The following is a 19,066-nucleotide window of genomic DNA, read 5'->3' on the forward strand; positions in this document are numbered from 1 at the left end:
TGTGTGCGTGTGTGTGTGTGTGTGTGTGTGTGCACACGACTGTTTGTGTGTGTGTGTTTGGAGGGGTTGAACCTTGAGGTGATCAACTACAAGTGAAAAAAGGTGCCTTCAATGAGCATATGCATGACAGTCAACAGGGAGCCCTCAGGGTCTTTTAGACCCTCAGAGAAGCCCTAATGATTTCTGGGAATTAGAAAATGCATGCCTGTAATTTAAGTTCATTTTTATTCAATAGAACTGTGCTTGTATTTAATGTCTGTAGGGTGGTTTTCCAGTTAGACTGACCTGATGGGTTGAATCCCAGTTGCTGTAGAATGCTGCAGGGGATTAAATTCTATAGAGTATTAAGAATTTATCATGTTTTCTGAACTATTTATGTGAAGAAACTATAAAGTCATAGTGCAACATGCATGGTAGGAGCTTGGTAGAGACTCTTGCTGAATGCACTGTTTTACAGCAGTTTTAAACCAGATGCAAAATGCTGGACTGCCCTGCTGCTGGAATATCAGGGTTTTTACTTGTGATTTGGCATGTTTGAGTAATGAGAGTTCGGTACATGGAACTGACAAACCCTGTACCTGAAGCATTGTTTTGTTCTTCAAAAGAAACTGCATAACCAAAACAGGGCTGTAAAACAGGCCAAATCTCCTCCAATGCCCCCAAACATGCACCCAGTCCACTAGTAAAAGCTGTAGTTAAAGCAGGCAACACTGTAAAACAAGACAGCGATGACAGAATATGGTGTTGTTGATACTAGAGAGCAGCTCATCACATCCAGACTCTGCTGGTTATACACTGGATTACCTCAGCTTAATACCAAACTGAAGCTAAACACCCATCACAAGAGAAAGTATTGGCTTGTTATACCGGTAAGAGGTGTATTTATGCGTAATAAGCATACTTTTCTCCACACGTACTATTTATAGGTCAAAGGATATCTTGAAATTCCTAATGCATTCAGCGGCCTTCAGTACCCTTTATATAGCCGATGTCCCATCTATTAAAATATGCCTAAACATCACTAGTAGTTACTTAAAATTCATTGCAGGTAGTTGATAACAGGTTAGGTTATGAGTAATAATGGAATAATAAGCCTAGAGTTTAAGAGTTCAATATGCATAAAAGACCACAACACACTCCCTCTGTCTCGCCCAGCACACAAAACACCTCTCCTGCTGATAATATTATTGACCCAAAAGCTTCCTCAGAGATGTGTTCCCCACATTCGCTCCTGTGGGGTCCTGTGTGGGCCACTGGATGTGGGAGCCAATAAGAGAGGGAGGTGAAGGGAGGAAAGGGTCGATGTGATTGGGTTACTGCTCTCCCGCGGTCGGATTGATCTCTTCCTGTGGCCTCCGGGCAAGCGATTGAGGCATTGATGCTATGAAAATGGGCGAAAAGAAAGATCACAGAGGGAGCTTAGAAAGCACCATAGAAAAAAGGTTGAGGCAGCACCACAGAAAAAGAGGTCCAGGAGGCACCATAGAAAAAAGACAGAGTGTGGCCCAATAGACTTCAGTTGAAGAGGAAATGAAGACATTTGTGTTCAGATTGTCTTAAAGGAATACTCCAGTTTTTTTTATTTTTTAACCTTTATTGATTACAACAGATAATAATGCTGATAGTTTTTCCTTTTTTTAGAAAAGAACAGGAAAAAATATGACCAGAAACAGTGCCTCTATTATTCAGCACCAAGTAAAGATCATAGTGTGTTGCCTGCTTCTGCCTGATGTATGGATATCAGGCACCTTATAGGACAAGGGAAGCAGGGAATGGGTAAAACTTCACAAGTACAGGTTTAGTAAAATGTGAATTTTTAAGTAAAATGTATCATATAAAATGTATATTTTGCAGAATTAGACAGGTAAGACAAGTATTTACAGTCCACAGACTTTTCTTTAATCTAACACACCTTATTTATTAGCACCTTGTATGCTGTCTGGTGTGTTGGAGTAGAAGAGTAGTGACTTTTGCGTCAATGGGTTTTCTGTTCTGTTCTACCTAAAAGAAAACCAGTTCTTGTCCATAGTAATACACAGGATGACATCACGGGTGTGCATTCATGAGTAACACAGATATTCAACTTTCCGTAAATAGATGTTTGCTTACCTGCAGGGAAGGAAAAAAGTTAAGGAACAACTGATCAATGTCATGAGTAACAGAGGCTGCCTCTTCAGATGAGTTAATAAGCTAACAGAGCCAACTAGGCAAAGTGTAGAGAATGTTAAATATTGCGGTCTCCTGACTTGTGTATTTAGTAGATATCTAAGCTTAAAGGTATTTTTTGAATCCTAGTCTATATAAACTAGCTAAGACTGTTTTCTGAGTAAACAGTGTACCACGTTTGTAAGGCGCTCTGGTTAAGAGCGTCTGCTAAATGCCTTAAATGTAAATGTAACCGCTATACCACTATGATATTTTCACTTCGGTGGATGATGTGCCAGCATGTTAGTTTGTCTGAAAAAATTGAAGACTTTAACTTTAAACCAGAGTTAGTAACATCCAGCTGGTGTATATGTAATCTAACTAATGTGAGCAAGATGAAGTAGTTAGCCTGGTTAGCAAAATGTCTGTGCCAGAGCAATCACACTTATCACAACGAATAGCACTTATCGGCCAAGCGCCTGTGCTCACCCCTAATAGCTATTAGGTTAATAGCTATTCCTTTAGCCTTAAACTGAGAGCAAGCAGGTATTCCAAGCACTGGGAAACGTCATCCAACTCCACACTTACTGGCGTTATGAGACCTGTGATCCAGGAACAGTAAGTCAGCTGGGAGATGGAAAGAGTGTGTGTTTTGGTGGGGTAGGAAAGAAGGTAGAGAGACGTCAACCCCCCGCCCTCCCTCGGCATAGCTGGGCCCGGTGCAGGGAATCCTTTGGGTTTGGATGGGCTAATTAGGGTGAGTGGTTGGGAGAGAAGCACAGGTGTTAGCCAGAGCTGCTCGCCGTATAGAGTAATGGCTGCTCTGTTACCCCGCACACCCTCAGTAATTTGTCGCCACACTGTGTAACCATGCATCTCGCTGCTCCACTTCTGCGCATGTTTCATTAATTCTTTTTATGTGCCTATTCATTCTTGTTATTTATTGCCCACACAATGTTAACACCATTAGCAGGGAGACACAACAATGACTTTGCCTCTGTAGTCCTTACCTGAGCCACGGGGAGCCCGCAGGATGTGGTTTATTGGGTCAAGGTGCTGTGTGAGGCAAAGACTTGGGACAAGGGTGTGTGCATATGTGTGTGTGTGTGTGTGTGTTTTAGAGAAATGAACACAGCGAAACTGCACTTATGCAGCAGATAACATTGCTGATAGGTTAGTAGTTAATCAATTGACCAACAAAGCACATCCTACAGGCTCCACATGACTCAGGTAAGAACTTCAGAAGCAATAATGTCAGTAATGTCAAGTCAGTAATGAGGCTTCCTCATTATACACACACACACACACACACACACATATATATATACACACACTCTATATATATATATATATATATATAGAGAGAGAGAGAGAGAGAGAGAGATAGATAGATACACACATTCAGTGACGAGAGCGTTAGTGAGGTCTGGATATTGGATAATTACCACCCCAACTTATCCCCAACTCCCCAGTTCATCCCAAAAGTATTCAATTGATCATCATCATTCCAGAGAACATGGATGCTGGGGTCTTTACACATCTCCAGCCTATGCCTAGTATTAGGCATGGTGCCAAAAGGTTCATATTTATCTGCTCCTATTGTATTGGCAGTACTTCTCTACAGGGACTAGAAAAGCTGTGTGCATGTACCTTTGCACATCTGTGTCAGCAATGAATGAAACTATAGTTCTATAGTAGTAATATTCATATTACATCATGTAATGTAATTAAGTTTGGAGCACTTTTCATAAGCACAGGGCACGAGGGGAACATTAAAAAAAAAAAAACGGCATTCAGTTTTCCCCCCCGTGGAGAAAACAGCTTAGAGCTTAGAGTTCCTGAATCTGTGCATGACGCTGATGACACAACTTCATAGAGGTCTGTTATGATCAAAACAAACAGAATCAATAGTTACAGTGGTGCCATAGCAATATTTAGATGTAATAACAGTCGTATCCACAGCGACGACAGCTTAAAGACTGAGCTTAATGCATAATGCCAGGCTCTTTTCAACACGGGCTTTGAAAAGATAGTCCCTTTGCTCCATGCTTTTGCCAGTTCAATAATGAATAGAGGCTCTCATATGATATTTATGCACACAAATCGACAGAGAGTTGGGATTGAGAAAGAGAGGGAGAGAAACAGGCCTGTGCTGGCTCGCACGAGAGGAAGGAGAGAGAGAAAAAGTGCGAGAAAGTGAGCGAGAGGGGGGGGGCAGCAAGAAGAAGAGTGAGGGAGTGTGACAGAGATAGGCAGAGTGAGTGAGAGAGGAGAGTGAATGGTGACCGGTGCCATTAGGAGCCTAAGTGCCAGCATGCAGGCACTGGGATGGAGCAGAAGCATATCAAAGAACACTCTCATAGATTAGGCCCGGCTCCAAACACTCATCTAGTGCTCAAGCGAACATAAACTTTGGGAAAGAGACGCCTCTCTCTTGAGTCAGCAACTATGCATGAATGTGTGTGTGTGTGTACTGTATGTATGTAGCATCACTGTGATTGTTGTGAGTTGATGACCCTGACCCAAGTCAGAGCCCAGATCTCAACCCTATAGAAAAGCTATGGACTGACTTAAAGAGAGTCATACACATGAGGTGTCCAAGGAACATGGCAGAGCTAAAGCAGTTCTGCCAGGGATAACGGGCTGAAATTCCTCCTGAACGATGCTCAGGTCTGATCCACAGCTATAGGAAGCCCCAATTTTGAATGAGTGTATTCAATAATGACCTGCAGTCATGTGTTTTTTGTGTTATTATTTTAGGCACAGTATATTTGTCAATACGTTTGACTTGGATGAGGATCAGATCACATATTCCTACACATATTTTACATCAGCTGATTAAGTGTTTAGCTTTGTATTAGGATGACTTTCTCAGGTTAAAATACAGAAATATCTGGACAGTCCATAGTGAATGGTTAAGATAAAAAATGTAGCCTATGCAAAAGCAAAGCAATGTAAAATGATGAATACTTTTATTCAATGATAAATGGTTATTCATTTCACACAAAGAAAAACATACACAACATAGGTCACATGATGTCTTTACTAAGTATATACACCTACAGACGTGTAATACTCAGCACTGTCAGAAGGCCTTACTCTTGTGTGCATATAACTGAACAGGACACTTCTCATTCCTGACATTTCTCAGTCGTATCCAGCATTGTCATAGCTACCGTTGCCAGGCATTTGTAGGTATTCAGTATCCATTCTGAAGAAAATTCTGTTCTTTTAAAAACTTTTGAAATTTGAAATTGCTCTGATGTGACAACAGACCTGCCAGTGCATAGCATCATGCTAACTCTACAGTCATGATTTAGCAACAGAGTGGGATATCCTCTTAAGTTCTGAATGAAGAATTAAGTTCTGAATGGTGTAGTTTGTATTCTGATTGGGAGGAAAAAACAAAAAAACATATGTAGGAAAAAAGATCAACGTGAACTTTGTACACACACACACATGTAGTTTTCAAAATGGAATTTGAAATAAGTTGATATCTCAAAAGATTGTAAAGTCCATTTAAACACAATGTGTCCAGAATGGATTGCCTACTATACAAAACGATCAGGGACTGGATTTGAATCTTTCCAAAGAAAAAAAAACTACAAATCTTATGAGAAACACTAAGAAGCTCATAAGAATGTTCTTAAATGTTCTCCAAAAAAAGTTAATCAAATATTTTCATGCAAATAAAGTCTTTCTTGAGATTTCCTTAAGATAACCTTCCTTGTTGACTTTATTTAGACCATTTGTAACATAGACTTTTGTTTTGCATTTTACAGCTTGTCATAAAATTCAATATTCAGTTAAACACGTGTGTTGGAGAGCAAAATGGAGGAGAATCTGAAAGTGTTTCTGAATCTGAAAACAACAAAGAGTCTGACTTCTGCTAGAAAATAAAAGCTGACAATTCCTGCTGCTGTGGGCATGTTTACATTGCTGTGGCTACACAACTACCCTCAGGGTGCTGTGAAACAACTACATAACTGAAGAATTTCTAGTTTTTCAGTCTTGTTTAAATATTATTATGATCATTATATCCCTTTAGACTTACTGTACACCATAACCTAATACTGCTTAGTACTGCTTGTACACAATTCATTATTTATTGGGCATTTAGATTGGACTATTCATCATGAAATGTTCACACAATGTAGAGGACAGCTGAAGTCTTAATAAATAACTGATATAAATATCAGAAATAGAGATATAAAGGTTTGTTCTGGCAGTAATGTCATACTTTTTCTTATTGAACTGATGTACATATTTGAAAATGAAATTTTCAACAATTTAATGTGTTGCAATATATGCTATACTGTACTATAATGCATACTATGTGATGTTTTAGAGATCAATCTAGACCTATATTATACACAAACAATTAAAGGCTCTCATCAAACCCGGCAAACAACAGACTATCATCAGAGCCAATCAATCCTCGTCATTAAAGCTGTGTGTGTGCCATCACTGGATCCATTTCCATAATAAACTTTTCATCATTTGATTGCTGTATTTGTTTTGCGACTCACTCCGTTCAGAGCCTTGCACTTTGCAAAGTGGAGGTAAGAGAGGGCTCTGGAAAAGAAAACACGTAGGGCGCTCTTCGGCTGCACCTTGACTACAGTAACACATTTAATTGACATGCGGTAATGGTGTCAAAAGCGCTGGCAGGCTCAGCACTTACACCGACGACAAGGCTGAGCCTTCCTCCAGTCACACGAGCTGTGACATCTTGACATCGCCACAGCCGCGATGCACTGCTGATCTGTAGGTATTTCATGTATCCCTGGTGAGCAGTGTTCATTTGCACCCCACAAGCCTGCAGTGGGCTGGGGAGGGGAACAGCAAGCTGCTAGCAAACTTTACTTTTGTTTGTGCCTACACTGAAGTCAGCTGTTTTTTTTTTTTTTCCCCTCCTGCGCTCATTGCACCATCTGTGGTTTGTAGAACGACAGCTTGGAATAGAGTTTAAACTACAGAAATATCTGGACAGTCCAGTCTATTCTGATTACTGCAATTACTGCAGTATATTATATAAGAGTTAATGGTAACTCTTCATAAGTTTACGCAGTTGTTATAATATAATTGGGAGGTTTAGCCATTTACCAAGGTGTGGAAGAATCACCTTTTAGCTGAGAGGAAAGTCAGGTGACTTTTTTTTTTTAATTGGACTGAGAGGCTGCCGTCCAGCAAAGACCTCCCTGCTCCAAAATCAACACCTAGTTGACCACATGGACAGAGCAAAAGCCTTCTGGAGGAAGGAAAGTTTTATGGTCAGATCAGACATGTTGGATGCTGGTGGAATAAAGATAAGGCCTTAAACAACAAGAACACCAAGACACTAACTGTTAGGCAGGGTGATGGCATGCTATGGGGCTGTTTTGCTGCCAGTGGAACTGGTGCTGGTACCGTTCTTCAGCATAACCTCAAACCATCAGCTAGACAGTTAAAAGTTGGATGCAACTGGTGCTCCAACAGGACAATGACACCATAGCAGAGTCTCAGCAGAGTCCTGACTTCAAGCCTATCAGAAATATGTAGACTGTGCTTAAAAGCTGGGCCTGTTCCAAGAAACCAACTGTTTTAATTGAACTCAACTGATTGTGCCAAGAAAAGTGGTCAGAAATCCAACCAGACTTCTGCCAGAAGCTTGTGGATGACTACCAAAGCATCTGGTCAAAATGCACTTTGCTTTATAGCATTAACCAAATATTAGGTGTGCTGTATGTATATTTCTGACCTTGTATGTATGTATTTAACGCTGTGTTGATTTCAGAAGAAATGGAAATGAGTATGTTGCCCAAGAAATAGCCCAATATTGCCGGAATATTCATGTCCATGATGAAAATATGTAAACCACAACTGTAGACATATGTAGGTACTCATTTATTAAGATATTCTAGATCTAAATGTAACAGACAAACAATGTAGGAATGACTGTAGAAAGCATGGACAGCGCAACATCTCTCAAAAGTGAGCCACCACAGATCTAGGGCCTAGCTAGTTCTGCTGGCTGGTTGCAGTATGATGTGTAGCTCCTCCCATCCCCATATGTTAAAATGACAAAACAGCCCAGTTTTCAGTTTCCATTTACTCTTACTTACTTACTTACTCTCTTCTAAAGTGTCTTTCCATCTCCAGTGTCTAATTCCAAAAGTTAGTTTAACTGTGCTAAAACTGGCACTTTGAAGTTACATAATCTTGATATATTATACTTATTGGACAACCTAGGTATTTAAGGGGGGTATTCTTCTCTGCTTATGCGCTGTAAACTCAATGGAGGCAGTCTGAGATGGTCTGGGGTCTACCAAATGAGTAGGGTGAATCTGACACCTTTGGTCTCTGCTGGTTGCAAATTTGGCAGTATGGCAGACAGATTTGGCTTTCTTTCTATAGAACTGAAGGGTATGGAACCATGGTGCCATTTTTTCCTACAGTCATTTCACATAATCAGTGCAATATTAAAAACTTGTCAAATGTCTTGTTTGTTGAACATGCAAATTAAATCGGGAGCTTCAGAGCTTCAGAATTTCCATGTAAACCGCATACTTTGTTCATGCTTCATGCTTTTCTTATCACTTATAACAGCTGTGATTTCTGTAGCTTAATTAAGCATTTGTTTACAGCCATACCCATTTTACATTCAATTCCACCATAGGTTACATCTTTAGAAGCTCATTTCAATAAAAAACTCATGCATGCTTTAGCTCATCCTCCTTTGTTTGAAAGCTATAGACCTTGTGATAATGAAGTGTCAGGTGTCTGCTTCTTACATCACTGTTGTCATCCAGGACATTTGGTGAACTGTAGTCGTAGAGGTGGCAAACTGTCGCCTTCCCATGCCATTGCAGCAGGGGCTCAGGAGCTTTGTAGGTGAGAGAAGTGATGGTAATCAAAGCCCAGGTGTCACCTTTTATTATCCCGGCACAAGAGAGGTGTCTAACCTGATAATGAAGGCCTCAAGGTGCATTCAGGGAACAACGCACACGAGAGTAAGAACAATGAGGAAAATCTTTTATTGTGTTACTCAAGCAACTTTCGGCATCTGCACCCAGCAGGGGGTTATTTGCTGGTGTTAACCGTTGTGTGTTCCCCTGGTATGATTCTGTTATGCATTCATCGAAAGCAACATTTGTTGAGATGCTTGAGATGCATGCTGTCACTGTCATAAGAGTGCATGGAATCTCTGAATCTAGTGGTGTAGGGGTATCTGGAAAGGTGAGGATACTGTATCTAGCTGGGGACCTGTACCTCAACATTTGTGCATGCACCCACCCACCATTAATTCCTGTATACTCTTTAACTAAAGGAACCATGGGTACTAATGTATGGTGGGCCTCTACCTGGTTACCTGTATTGTTGCTCAGGGACATTTCTAGGCATCATTGCAGGTTGTGGGGCTGTGGTGGCTCAGCAGTTATGATGACAAGGGTTGTGGGTTCGATACCCGGGCTTTGCAATCTGCCACTGTTGGGCCCTTCACTCTCTCTGATCCCTGGGCACTGGAGTTGGCTGGCCACCGCTCTGGGGGTGTGTGTGTGTGCTCACTGCCCCTAGTTTACTATAGTGTGCTTGTTTACTACCACAGATGGGTCAAATGCAGAGGACACATTTCGCTGTACATAGTACACTGACAGATAGAGAGAGGCCCAGTGATGTGAATAATTTATTTGTTAAAAAGTTTAAATGTTTAAATCCATGCAAAACTCTTCTAGCCAATACATTTAAGTGTCTATTAGTTATGAGCTATAGTTTAATAGCACCAACAGTGCAGTCATCATTCTAAATATTCCAACATATATGAACAGTGGAGCAAATCCAGTTCTGAAGTCACCCACAGTCACCTATTATTCAAACTATATCAAATAAATTAAAAGGTGGCATTATAAGGTTTCCAGTGACAGCTACGATATGGTTTTGCTAAGACCTGGAAATGTTAGAATCTGGTCTGCACAAGACATGAAAGTGGAGATCTGAGGTCATTTGAATTTGAAAGTCGTTGCTAAATGAAGTGAAGTTCGTCTGTTGGGGCTTTCTGTGGTCGGCCAGCTATTTTTCATTAAATATATGAGGTTTGGCTAGGAAGCCCATAATGCCACTCGGACCATAATGCCACTTGGACCATCATCCCACCGATTTGGTGTCAATCCTGTACCCTACTTAGCATCTGGCACATTTCAGAAATGGCAGCGGCCATCTGGCCGAGAGTTTGATACCCCACCTACAACAGGTCACGGGAAAATAGGCCCTCTTGAGCCGGCCTTCCAACCACTTCATGATAAAGGCACCTCATTTCACTCTGTAAGTACAGCATTATCACAGACAGAGTCCATGAGTCTGTTAAAAGCAAGGCCATCAAATAGAGACAGGCAAACCAAACTAAAAGGGTTATTCCAACCAGGACTGAATGAATGAATAAACTATATATATATATATATATATATATATATATATATATATATATATATATATATATAATAATTTTTCTTTACATTGTGTAAATAATTCTAAATGAATAGACTAATAGAAATGCTCTACAATTACTATTATAAACTTTTATATATAATATAATATATACAATTTTATATATATTTATATTAACGTTTATAAACTTTTATATACTATTCACTATTTCACTGGACAACAATGATATACAGCTATATGGACACCCCTGTTTAAATGTTATGTTTTGTTGAGGCTCTAATTGGAAATAGGTGAACAAGTCTTCTACAGGAAATAACCATAGATATGGCATTATCAGCATAATATATGCTATATTATTTGTACATACATTTCATATTCATACTTTTTGTTCAGTATGAAAAAATAGACAATTAACAGTGTGCATCAAATGTACAAATAAATGTGTGTAGATTTTCTAAAAACATATAAAAGGGGTGGAGGTTATTGGAAATATGTGAATAAACATAAACGTTAAGCTATTTAAAGTAAAATAATATTAACAAGAAATATAAAAAAACACAAATTGACAATGCTAACATTTTACAAAAAGATCAGATATTCTTCAAGTCTACATGAGAGTCATCTAAACATAAAGGGATTTCATTGAAGCATGTGTTCAGATGACTATTATGTAGACCTGATCTGCTTATCAGAGGCTTTTATACAAACTTGTGGAGTCCACGCAGCACAAGGTCACATTGTCATTAAAGGGAAAACTAAATTACCACTAAATGTTAACATAGAAATTCTAAAAGGCATAAATGTAAATAATTAGATTCCACATTTCTCTCACCTTGTTATATACTAACACACATGAATAAAGAGCTCAAACATTATGGCCACTCATAGATAAAGTCAATAATATCAATAATCATAACAACATACATTTCAAGTCTGGAATAAAGACTGGAATACCTGCATCTAGGGCCAAATTGCTATGGCCAGACTGCTTGTGGGGGTGCTCCTGTTCAGCAGTGGTGAACTCCTTCTGACCGTGGTGTTGGGCACCCAAGGCTAACTTTTGTACACCATTAGAAGCACCCACAATGGGCATGAAAGTGTTGAAACTGGACCTTGGGGCAATAGAAGAAGGTCACCTAGTTTGATGGGTCCTGGTTTACATCACATGGATGGCTGAGTATGTGTGGAATGTGCTAAAACAATAAGTCTGATCCACCTTGGTTCCACTCACAGGACTTTAAATATCTGCTGCTGGTTTCTTGGTGCCAGATACCACAGGACATCTTCAGGCATCTTGTTGAGTGAGGTGTTTTTGTGGCACACAGTATATTAGGCCATACCACCCTGGGAACGGCTGACATTAAGGCTATAAAGGGTTGGGCCTGGACAGTACTTGGATAGTAGACCATCAGGGAATGCCAAGTGCTATATTGGTTAGGTGGTCATAATATTCTGGCTCCTGGATATAAAAATGCATTGTTTTCAGTAAGGCTATTGGTAGAGAGGTTCCACCAGCTGCACACACCTAATTTCTTTTAATAAATGATTGGATGGCAACTGTAAATACTAAGATGTTTTGAGGAGAAGTTTGAAAATGGTTAAACTGACACTTTCACACACATCAAATCACAATATACAGTTTATTTTTATTTATTATGATGGTAATGTCTTTTGAAAACCCTTTCCATGTCATCTTCTTAGATAATAAAGATGCTTGTATTTCCACATGCAGTCTATTACATCAGCAAAGGTACATTTTTCCCCCATATTATATTTACTTTCATGATGCTCATTAAATTCAGTAAATGTTTTTCTTGTCACAACGAATTCTGTCAGTCCTTCCACACCCCACTGCTGCGGAACTATCAAAGACTCTTCATTTCAAGATGTGAGCATAAATCAAAGCGGCCTAGGTAAGGCTTCCAAAAGAACGTCCACAAAATGTCCATTTAGAAGCGTATAGCTCATGTTTGTCTGGTTAAGACACATGCCCGGAGGCTGGTTGCCTTCCTTAACAGTGGTGTTGTCTCGAACGGCAAGAAGAACCCTCTGTACCCACAATTCATTTCCCTCTGAGTCATGCCCACCCTGTTGGCGGCCTGGCAGGTTTGGCATTGACACGAGCAGTCGCCCTGGGCTTTCACTCCGTGTGAATGGGCATCTATTTTCGCTTCTCAGTGGACCTGCCAATTCACCTGGGCCTTGGATCTCCTTTTTCCACAGCGCTGTCTTTAAAGTGACTGGACTCTGTTCCTTAAACACACCAACCTCTGTCGTTTCGCTGACAGAATACTTCACCAATGAGACAGTTATATATGTTTCTCCATGTCCACAGATGTTACTGACACCTGGGCAGATGTTTTGATGGGCTTTCTTCGGTCAGTTTGATCCTTGGCCACCATCTAAGGTTCCACAACTCAACTTTCAGTCTCTATATACAGCACACCAGCTTCAATAATAAAAAAAAAACTTGCCATCTAGAACCACTTATTCTCAAGATGGTGGACTTTTTATAATAGCTACTCACTGACATTTTTCTAGCAAGCCATCTTGAAAACATATTAGTTTTAAAGTAGTCACAGTGTCAATTATACCATTATAGAGGGTTCGACTAGGTTTCTTCAGGAAGTGATATCCTGTTTGGATAGTTGCAGCCAGCCAGGTCTTGAATAGCAGATAAGAGCACTGTATTTTCTGTGTCTGTGTGTAGCATTAGCAGAGAACACATTAGCCATAAATGAGGGGATGCATGTTATAGGATATAGCTAGAGATAAAGAAGAGGCAAAAATGCCTAAAAATACAAGTATTGTTACCATGCACGGTAACCCAGAACTGTACCCAGAGGAGCTGTATGTGTGAATGCAAATTGTCTGCATCATTTGTACTGTATATATTACCCAGACTTAATCCTGCCAGCCTCCTAGTGCAAAGCACAGTTCTATACAGCATTTGTTATAGACTTGATATAGAAAGTACTTAAACTAAGAAACAATGATGGCACCAATGAAGACGAAGGATTAACAATGTCTGAAAGACCAAACTCACAGCGCTGAATTAAAATCGGGAAAATATCAGTATTGTCCAGGAGTCCTAGGGTGGACTCTCTCTTTATATGAGTAGGTAAAATTGCCTACCCATACCCGATCACTTAGCATGACTCTAAGCAGAATGGCCATCTGTTTCCTGATATAACAGAATTGGTAGTGTTAGTGTTCTCCTCCAAATGCACTGAGCTGGGATGAAGCCAATGATGTTACGTTAGCAGCAGTTTGAAAAGATGTGGTGGCACTTGATGTGTCTCAGAGAAAGCACCTGCTGGCATTTGTCCTGGTAGCATTGTGTGAGGGGCGGCCTAGCAAGGGGACGGATTTGGCAATTGATTTGGCAATAAAGAAATTGGGGAGAAAATAGGACTAAGAGACTAAGAGTTTCCTACACCCTTAACTATAACCTCCCCACTACCCATAATTTGCATCCTTATATAGTCATTTCCAAATCATTCATAGTAATTACATATAATTTGTTTAATAAAGATTGATGACTGAATAAGAAATCTACAGTTTATGAGGTCAAAGGTTTGGTTTGGTTGTCAAGCACAGAAGGTTTCACTCCGCTAATACTTCATCATTTTGTGCTGAAATGCTGATAAGACAAGCCAAGCGCTTGCAGGTGGCAGTGCAGTATAGTTTTACTGAGTTTTACTCAGCTGTGCTGATGAAATCTGCTTTTTTACGATAAATGAGGTATGCCGAAAGATTGGATAATAGGCATAAGTGTGTGTTCCTTATGCATGTGTGCCTTGCATTTATATTAAGCCCTAGTTTTAATTTCCTAAATGGTAGTAAACTAATTTACACTTCGGTTAACTCCTTCAAATGTATCTCATGATTGTGAGAGACTAACCTTACAAATGGAGAAAGTGTGATTTGGCTAATTCTATGAAGAGCATGGGACAATATCATTGGGAACTTGTTGGCCACATGGATAATTGTCTATTATGTCTAAGCATCAAAGTAATTGGAGCTTTTCTGTCCCGAATCAAGGCCCGAGGTGCTGATGTGAGGACCCCTTGTTTTCTTTCTTCTGCATTAACGCTACCTAATTTGTACAACGTTAAAAATGCAGAGATGTGCAGGGACAGATAGATAAGTCATTTAGCCACCTGGTGTTGTGGGTGAGGAGAAGAGGAAGAAGGGTGGTGTTCTCAAGGTCATCATGTTTCTCTTGCTTTAATGTTGTTGCCTCTGTGTGAATCTTACAAAAACAGCGTAATTGAGAACAACCATGTCCAAGTCTCGTTCCCACCAGCTCTACATGTACACAGTTAACTTTAATAGCCAAGAAAGAGAGAAGAACCTTACAGGGTACGTGGGGTCATGCGTGTTCGGATATCGCAAACGGAACACATGAACTACAAGTGGCCTTCTGTAGGCGACTGTAATTATTTTTCAGAGTCAGGTTGCCGCACTCAGGAGACTAGGAGAATTGACTTGACCTGAAATTACTGGCTTAATTTAGACTGACATTGGGTCTCTTTCCGTTTGGGGGATTTCCAAGCTCTTGGCCCACTCCAGTCGCTAACAGGAGCTGAGGAAAGATGGTGGCCAGAAGGTTAATAAGTGGATGACCATTCGTGTTTACCATACTCATATCCTTGGGGATCTTCGGACGAGGAACTATTCCATGGTCCCACAAAAATCTCACCGAGCTGCACTCCTACACAGCATAACCATTTCCCCACAGAGCGAGATTCAAAGCCATGGACGTTATGTTTTACTCCCTAGGTCTTAAAAAAACTGTATAGAAGATTCGAGCCCAGATAAACATGAATGCCTTTTTATTTCTATTTGGAACCACAAAAATCTGGCTAGCAGACTAAATTTGATTGAAAGTCTATATTTAGCTTATAGAGCATTTTAAAGTTATTTGTAAACAGTGTGTGAGGTCCTAAAGTCATTATCCTGATTCCTGGCCATTTGATTGACTAATTCGGAATGATCCAGTGGTGATGTGTGATTTCTTACATAAAAAAAACTGTAGTCTGGCTGTGAAAAAGGCAGCTGTTGAAAAGTTATTCCCATCATTAACACATCTTAAAGCTCTTGTGTTGGCTGTTGAAGGTAATACAGTTAACAGCTGACCTGACATGTTCATTGCTGTGGTTTTCCTTATATGGTCTTGATAAAGCAGTGAACCATGAGTGTGTAGAGACTGTGAATTATTCATATCCATTACGCACACGCACACACACAAACATGCTTACTTGTTTTTATACAATGGCAATAGCATCATTCATTCATTCATATGCCCAATAGGTACAATATATATATATATATATATATATATATATATGGAGCCATTTTGTTGATCTTGACAGTGAAGGTTAGGTTTTTTAGTAGTGCAGATGTTCCTACATTGTCCTGGAAATGTACAAAAACAAGCACAAACACACACACACATTCACACAGTGTCCGGTTTTCATTCTAATCAGCTTCTGCATAGTGTTCTCCTGGCATCCCTCAAAATCCAGCGTAAACTTGTTGATAAATAGTTGGCAATTTGTCACAATGTGGTGCAGGGCTGATATGCAGAAAGTCCCTGCCGTGGCCTCCCACTGTGCCCCTCTGCAGCGCTCAGGGTTCATGGGAATGACCAATGGGAAGCAGTACTGAGTCACTTCCCACAGCCAAGAGACAGCTGTAATCCTTAACCCCCTACACACACTCTCACACTCTCACACACATACGCTCACTTAATGATAACCATTCATATGTATATGTGCTCAATAGCTTAACGTGTCCAGCGTCGTAACACATCCTATCCCCCGGACACATCCCGCTGACTGTTCCATTGGTTAAGATTGCGCACTTGATTTATTGTTGATTAACCTATATGCGGCTGTCATATTTATATGCCAGATTAAAATTTATCAAAAGATATTTACTGATCATTACTATTTAATTTGTACACATGCATATAAAGCTTATTCCAACAGGTAAAGGTAGCTATCATGCACTTGCTATCTGCTATCAAGCTAACCTTGTGCAAGATCAGCAGATAATTGGGATCCGAATAAAATAATAAAGACTGTGAAGGGGGGGGGGGCACAGCTGGCTAATGTCATGATAGGATGTGTCTGGGGGGATAGCATATATCACAACACTGGATTTCCTTGTTACCGTATTTACCCTAATAATTCCCTGCACCAAACCATGGCCTCTGCACCGTGATGGTAAAGAACATTCGTAGATGGAACAGCATCTTTTCCATGAGTATCTGAAGCAATGTACATTTGTTCTGTTCTGACACTTACAATCACTGTTCACCCTTTTCGCTGAATACAGAACGTCCCATTTTCAGTATATCTCCAACATGACGCTTTGTGAAAAAGCTAGCTAGTGCTTTCAAATGTTGTCAAAGTGTGCTTTTCTTTCACATTGACATATTATTTTTGATTTAGACATGTTCAAAACTCCCTCCAATCTGGTAGAGTGAGCCCTAGCACATACAGTACTTCCTCCAAGACTTCTCAAATCACTGCTAACTTCAGCTGTGTCTGAAACTGTGGGCTATTCAGTATATAGCACACTACTTTGGGGACCACGCCATTTTGTAGTGGTGTCTAAAAACTTTCTGGATTTTCAGTGCACTGTAACAATCCTATAACACACTGTGATGTATAGTGTACAAAACATGTACACTAAACGGACATGGAATACCCATAATCCATCGCCTTGTTTGGTTTGATAATTTGCAGCAGATGGAATCTGCTGTCGCCCAGGAAAGACATATCCCAAATCCATTCGTTACTTTGTGGAATTCTGTTCCTCGTAATAGTGCTGAAGCATTGTCTGGGATGGGCATTGCGATCATCTGTCCAACATTAAGGGCGGCACATAGAAAGTTGTGCCACTCGGAAGCTGCGAGCTTGTGCTTTTACTTGTACTACTTTTTACATGTCCAAGGGAAACACGTCATACTTTTTGCTTATAATGTTTTTATTTAGAACTTCAGAGTTCTTATAACAAATCTCAGAAATGAGAGACATTGCCAATCAATTTTTGGAATTAATTGTTTTCTTTAAAACATCCAGCCATATTTAAATCTATGTCAAATGATTCTGATCACCATACGTATTTGTCTTTGTAGTGATAGACCACTACTTCATTCAAAAATATATGTTTTACTTTTATTTCACTCACGTTAGTTGTCTACCATTAACTTAATTACCTAAAAAGCACTCATTTGGCTCTTTTCCATGTCCAAACTTTCCCGTTTTCTTGTCATTCTCATCATTTGGTCCTCACAAAGGGCTAAATACAAATGCACACCATGCAAGCTGTGATAGGGTTGCAAAATTTATGGCACTTCCATTGCAGTGTCCTAGATTGGCTCGATGCATTTATCACCTGAGCTTTCCAGAGGAAGCGCTGAGGCCACTCTAGTCATGTTCCCACTGCACCACCATGGCACTGATAAAACAAACACTACTGGACTGGCAATGCTGGCTCAGGGACTCTCTCTCTCTTTCTCTCTTTGCTACTGTTCTCTCAGAGGGGGTGTAATCCAGAGAATTGGGTTGCTGGCTTTAAAGAAAAGAGGGTCGAGGGTTGTATGAGTGCTCGTGCCTCAGAGGACTGAAGCCCAAGCCAAGAGTGTTGAGAGGAAGTGGCTCCAACATTAATCTCATTAACTTCAGCACAGTCATCGCTTTGCACCACGCTGACTGTCTGCTCCGGCTCGTGGTGCTCTGCACAAATAGCACGAATAGCTAAAAGACGGCAAAGTGAATTCAGGATTATGGAAGTCTTTACGACTGGCAAACCTGACAATCCACCCAACTGATTTACATTTTTTCTCTGGGTTTCACCCATAGGCATACATTGTAAAGAAAAGCATTTAAAAAATGGTCAAATAACTGGCAGCAATGGCTGCCAAACAAAAATTAAAGACAAAAATTTAATATAATTAAATTAAATTAATTTAAATTATATATTTGAATTATTTTATTTCCTAAGTTCTACAGCAACATTAACCATTTGCCAAACACAGACAGAATAATTCTGTGGTCTGTGGTAGCATATGAGTGAACACTAGCACTTTGAAAGTATGTGTCAGTGACTGGAAGACACGCCCGGTATGTGAATACATGGTGCCAGAAGTCAATGGGACAGATGTAAGTGTTACTCAAGGTAGAGATTGTACTGCACGAACAAACCCTACAGGTCAGTGTTTGTTATTAAAACAGCACAGCCGACTCAGTTACATGGAACTTGTTCAGAAATCATAAACTATTATATCCAACATCAGTGCAGTTTCTTCTGATTTTTCGGTAAAACTCAAACCTTTTCAATGGGCTTCTGGCACCAAGCATTTGGATTGTATGCATGTTCTCCCCCCTCACTCACTGTCAGTGTGTTGCCATTTCCCCCAAGCTACTCTCTCTTGGGCAAACACTAGTATTGCAAGCAATGGTTTAGTGTCTGGCCTAAGCAT

This window comes from Salminus brasiliensis, chromosome 20, assembly GCF_030463535.1.
Source record: "Salminus brasiliensis chromosome 20, fSalBra1.hap2, whole genome shotgun sequence".
NCBI lineage: Eukaryota > Metazoa > Chordata > Actinopteri > Characiformes > Bryconidae > Salminus > Salminus brasiliensis.